Source organism: Ursus americanus, chromosome 2 (assembly GCF_024610735.1).
Source record: "Ursus americanus isolate L20-20 chromosome 2, mUrsAme1.1.p, whole genome shotgun sequence".
NCBI classification, from domain to species: domain Eukaryota; kingdom Metazoa; phylum Chordata; class Mammalia; order Carnivora; family Ursidae; genus Ursus; species Ursus americanus.
In genome coordinates, this window is record NC_142128.1 from 86,688,068 (window position 1) to 86,694,308 (window position 6,241).

Below are 6,241 nucleotides of genomic sequence, written 5' to 3' on the forward strand. Positions count from 1 at the left end.
TGAATATCTAATTGAGGTGAGGCATAGCATAGAGCATAATTTCATCTTCACAATAGCTCTAACGGATGCATATTTTAAAGTGCATTCTCTTGGTAATAATACTGGACCTCAGAGAGGACTAAGGCCACATACCTAGTGAATTATTTGCATCTTTGTTTTTCCAACTCTACAAAATTAGGTACCTAGCAACAGGACCCTATATGCTTAAGAGTGTGGGCTCCGGATTTAGGTGATGCTAATTTCTTGTTGTCTGGCCTTTGAAGAATATATAACTTCTCTGTCCTTTAGTTCTCTCCTCTGTAAGTGGGGCTAAAAATACAATAATACACATAAAACAGCTAGAATAGTGCCTAGCACAGAGTCAACACTCTAAACCTTAGGTGATTTTATATTTATGTGTATTGTATTCAGGTATTATTAATGTTCATCACAGATAAAGTCGGCCTTACTCTTTTTGCATGCAAACCATGGGTGAGGCGCTCTATGCGTGTGTTCTAATGTCCCTGGTATTCAGCATCTCTCTGCATTCATGGGACTATGTGGCAGGTGCAACTTCTCTAAGAAGTGGCTTCTAGGGGCGCCTGGGTGGCTCAGTCGTTAAGCATCTGCCTTTGGCTCAGGGCATGATCCTGGCGTTCTGGGATCGAGCCCCACATCAGGCTCCTCCGCTGGAAGCCTGCTTCTTCCTCTCCCATTCCCCCTGCTTGTGTTCCCTTTCTCACTGGCTGTCTCTCTCTCTGTCAAATAAATAAAAAAATCTTAAAAAAAAAAAAAAAGAAGTGGCTTCTAATACTTTCAGTTAGAGTCTCGCATGGAAGAGATTCAAGGAAATTCATACCATGAAATATTGATTTGGGATTATATCAGGCTTTCCTATAGGATATCTCCTCTTGCTGTATTAAATACCCAGTGCATATGATTCTCATTATTGATAATGTCATGTAAATTTTCTAGAATTGTTATATAATATGGGAAAATATCAAATTTCTTTCGTAGTGAATGGTAAGGTTTCTGAGAATGTCAAGTTATCACATGTAGGGACTAACCTTAAATATTTTTTGAGTAGACAACAACCAGACTGTACAAACTTGGGGTTTCTCTCTGTGTCTTGGGAGGAGCCTATACTAGTGAGGGACACTGAAGCTTCAACTTTGTTATCTTCACAGTAAGTCAACTTTGGTGTAAGGACACATAAGATATTATTTATTTTTATTGTCATATTTTAATTTCTGTGTTCTAAAAATTATTTTGGGTAAGAGGATCAAAAGGATTTAAGATTGTAGAGCGAGAAATGTAGTGGTCATGGGTTTTCTTTGTTCCTTGCTGAGGAACTACATGTCCAGTCCAAGCTTGCTATTTGACAAATTCACAGTCATGGGTGAGAAAGGAAATCAAGACAATGCTGAGCAATTTTATCATAAGGGCTTCAAGAATTAATTCAGTCCATGTAACTAAGGGTACTGAGTAAGGATAAAGAATACACATATATTGGAGATGAGGAAGACTACAAAATTGGTTATCATCACAGAAAGATACATTTGTCCCAAGGGTGATAAGTATATTGAAACAAGTAGGTGCTCAATAAATCTTTATTAAAGAAAGAAGAATCTGGACCACTAGAGACCTCTCTGGTTATTGCACAACATCAAGAACATGGCCACATCTCTGCCTAATGATAGCTAACCTTTACTTAGGCTTACTGTCTAATGGGTCCTCTTATAAGCTTCCTTATATTAACTCATTTAATTTCTAGAAAAACTCATAGAGATAGGTCATACTATCATACACATTTTACAGATAAGGACACTGAGGCATAGAGCGGCCATCTCATTTGTCTAAAGTCACACATACTTTAAGTGGCAGAACTGGGTTTTGAACCAGAACCCTGTGACACCTGAGTCTATGCTCTTTATCATGTGCTAAGAGACAAGGGCACAAGCTTCTTGTTGTTGATTATAAAATAAGCTTTGGGCCCTGTTAAGTTTTTAGAGAAAGCCTTACAGATATATTTTTTAAGCATTCTATTTAAACAGAAATACAAACTCTTTTAGGGAAAAAAGTAGAGCATTTACATAAGGATTTATTTAATAGAGTCCTACTAGAACAATTTTCTTAATTTTTGTCAGGATGTTTATATCATGACATGATAGTATTTATATTATATTATATTATATTATATTATATTATATTATATTATATTTTATATTTTATATTCTCACTGGAAAAATCACCCTAGTTAGCCCAGGTATAAACTACACAATGGGTGATAACTTAGACCATATTATCTCTGAAAATAAATTTTTACTAGATGATTAATATTTGTCTTCTCACCAAATCACAATTTATTTCTAGCTGGTGAGGAAACTCATGCAAGATGGAATCTAACTGAAAGACGTGTACTGGAGAGAACCCTTGACTGCTTGCTGTCAGAGATGTGGCATTCTAGCAGCCTCTGGTGTGAGGTAGCGCTAAATCTTTGAGAATGCTTTTAATCTCTATGGGCCAGACTCCTCACATTGAAAATGCTTTCTACAGGTTATTTCAGCTTTAAAAATTCCTATGATGTCTCTACTAGAAGTAAATAACCAAACTGGAAGATAAAAAAAGAGTGCATTTAAAAAATAAATAAATAAATAAATAAATAAATAAATAAATAAATGTGCGTGATTAAGAAAAGCTATACAGCTTATATATAACAGGAAATGCTGAGACATTTATTTATTAATTTGTAAAGGTGAAATTAGAAGAGTCCTAAATTTAAAAAGTGCCTAAAATCAGCAAAGATGATTACAAATGTAGACTCTAAATATAGCTAGTCCGAGAGCATTTGGGAGGGGAAAAGTCAAAAATACTTTTATTAGATAAGATTAAAAGCATGACAAATATTTGTGATAAACCAACAGGAGTTCAGCAGGAGACCATCACTTCATTTTATTATATTCTTACCTGATTTTTATTTTAACTATGTATACTTTTTTATTTTTATCAAACATGAGAACACTATCCCCACTGTTTCGCACCATACTTTTATTACCACAAAATATGCCTTGGAAATAGTTCTTTAGTACATCCTCTCACTTCCTTCAGAGCAGCTGCATGGTACTTCATCATGTCAATCTGTGATCAGTTTTTAGTCAGTTACATATTTATAAACTTTATATCATTTCCACTCTTTTAATATTATATCATTTTAATAATATATCATTTCCAGTCTTTTAATATTATAAACAGTGCTGCAAGTAACATTCTATCACAAATATTTTCTCCATCTATGTGAATATAACTGTAGGAACAGTTCCTAGATAAACGATTGGAAAGCCAAAGGATATAATACATTAAAAATACTAATTATCGTCAATTGGTTGAAAGAATTTTTTTTCGGAAGCAAATTTCAATTTTAAGGAAATTGAAATTTAATTGTCTTATTTGTTTATTTATTTATAAGGTTTTATTTATTTTGCTTTATTTATGTTTCCTTGGCTATAGTTTTCATTATATAATTCTACACTTTTAAGTTTTTTCCTAGATACTTTTGTTGTTGCTATTGTAAATCAAATATTTTCTTTCACTACATTTTCCTAATAGGTTATAAAGAAAGTCATCGTAGGAAAGACGTTGATGATATTTGCAAATTAATTTGTTTGTAGCCAGCTTAGTTATTTTTTTTACAGTTGGATATCAGTTGATACCCTTGAGTTTATAGACATACAAACTTACCATCTGAAATAAATGACATTTTATCACTAGCTCTTCAATTTTTATAACTCCTTTTTTCGTTTTTTTTAAGATTTATTTATTTATTTATTTATTTATTTATTTATTTATTTATTTATTTTAGAGAGAGTGAGAGAGAGCCAGGGAAGGGGCAGAGGGAGAGAGAATCCTGAAGCAGACTTCTCAATGAGATCGGAGCCTAACATGGGGCTCAATTCCAGGACCCAGAGATCATGACCTGAGCAAAATCAAGAGTCCAGTGTTTTAACCAACTGAGCCGCCCAAGATCCCCTCTTCTTTTTCCTAATTACTTTGTACAGTTTTTCAACAATTATGGTAATAATTAAGGTCTTGGGCATGTTTATCTTGTCCCTGATGTTAGTGAGAGTATGAATATAGTTTCCCTGTTAGGTATGATGCAATTTGAGTTTGAAAAAAATACATTTTATTATGTTAAATAAATATATCCTTCAAATTTTATGAAGATTGTATTTTGAATCAGTAATGGATGTTTAATTTTATCACATGTCTTTTTGGCATCTATAGCGATGATTAAATGGTTTATTTCCTTTGACCTTTTACTTATATCAATTATAGCTGATTTCCTAACTGAGAAATCTTTGGGAAAACCCCTCTGAGTCATGATGAATTATACCTTTTATAAGCTGCTAGATTATATTAAATTATTTTTACATTAACATTGATACTTGTATGTGAGATAGATCTATAGTTTTAAAAGATACTTCTACCGGCTTTTGTTACCAATGTTTTATTGTGTGTCAGTCTGGATTTTTTTCTTTTTTAATTTTAAGGATTTTTATTTATTTATTTGAGAGAGTGAGAGAGAGCATGAGTGGGGAAAAGGAGCAGAGGGAGAAGCAGACTCCCCACTGAGCTGGGAGCCTGATGTGGGGCTGGATCCCAATCACAACCTGAGCTGAAGGCAGATGCTTAACCAACTGAGGCATACAGGTGCCCCCAAATCTAGGTTTTATGCCAGCTCTAACTGCAAAAGAGGCTGGGAAAATGAGTGACTGGCATTTCTGGCTTCTCTAGAGGAAGTGGCTGGCTTGGTGAATATAGAATGCCTCAGTCAATGCAGAAGCTTACAGTGTTGACTGACAAAACCAGAGGCCCTGGTCCACGAAAAGGAGGAAGCTTATTTTCTCTGTTATTCTCTCTGGAATAAGTAAAATACTACTGAGGTTATTTATTTGAGTAACTGCTAATTTGTTTAAATTATGTGAGTGATTTGTGAAATTGTGTTTATTTGGTGCCGTTTTAGGAAGGAGGTTTTGACCACCTCCTCATGTTTTTCTATTACAATGTGAATTTCCTATTTTTTTAAATTTCAAATATGGTTTATATTTTCTGAACCCAACAGATTTTTAAAATTCAGATATTCAAATGTTTGAGTAGAATGAAGTATTTAATTTTTATTATTTCAATTCCTAGTACATAACTGTGGTTACTTTTTCTCTCATTTAGATTTTTTATTGTTGTTTGGGGGATTTTTCCTTTGATTAGTTATGCTAGCTAATGGTTGGCTGGCTAATTAGTTTTTGTTTATAAAAGTAGATCATGGGCTTATTATTTAATTTTTTTCCCTTGCTCTTATCTAGTTATTATTTCCTGACTTTTTCATGTTGATTTCTTCCTTCTGCTTTCCTCATGCTTTTGCTATTAATAGTCTTTTTCAAATTTATTGGATTGTTTATATTAACTTATTTGAATTTGTTCTTTCTCTTGTTTGCCAAGAGTTTTTATATATAATAGTTACTTTATTGCTATTGTCTAGATATTCTCCAAATTTGACTCTGAGAATTTTTTATTTTAATATATTTGTTAATAGTTTGGAATTTTTAAGTTCTGTTGGTATTATTTATAATTATATTCCCTTGGGATTAGAGAATGTATGATGAGTAGTACTGGACTTTAACATTTATTGATTTTTGTCTATTTTTTAACATTTTATTATGAGAATTTTCAAATATGCAGTGAAGTTAACCAAATTTTACATAGGACCCATTATCTAAATTCTACCATTTTAATATACTCACTTTTTCACATATCTATTCACCTATAAATCTGTCTATACATCCATCCATCTTATTGTTCCATGCATTTCAAAGTAAGTTATAAAAAATCAGTCCACCTCTAAATACTTCAGCATGCATTTCATTAACTAGAGTTCAGCACTCATTCAGAGACTTTTTTTCCTCTTGGGGTAAAATTTACCAATAACAAATTTCAAAAGTTTTAATGTACATTGCCTAAAGTTTGACAAATTGATACACTGGTGTGATGCAGACCATGTTAAGATATAGAATGTTACCATCCCCTTAGAAACTTTCCTCATGCCTCTTCCCAGTTAATTTCCACCTCCCACCCTTAGAAGCATCCATTATTCTGATACTTTTCTCCCACAGTTTAGTTTCCCTATTGTCTAAATGGAATTAAACTATGTGCTCTTCTGTATATGACTTTTTTACCCTGAGCATGTTTTGGAGATTCACTCATGTTGTCA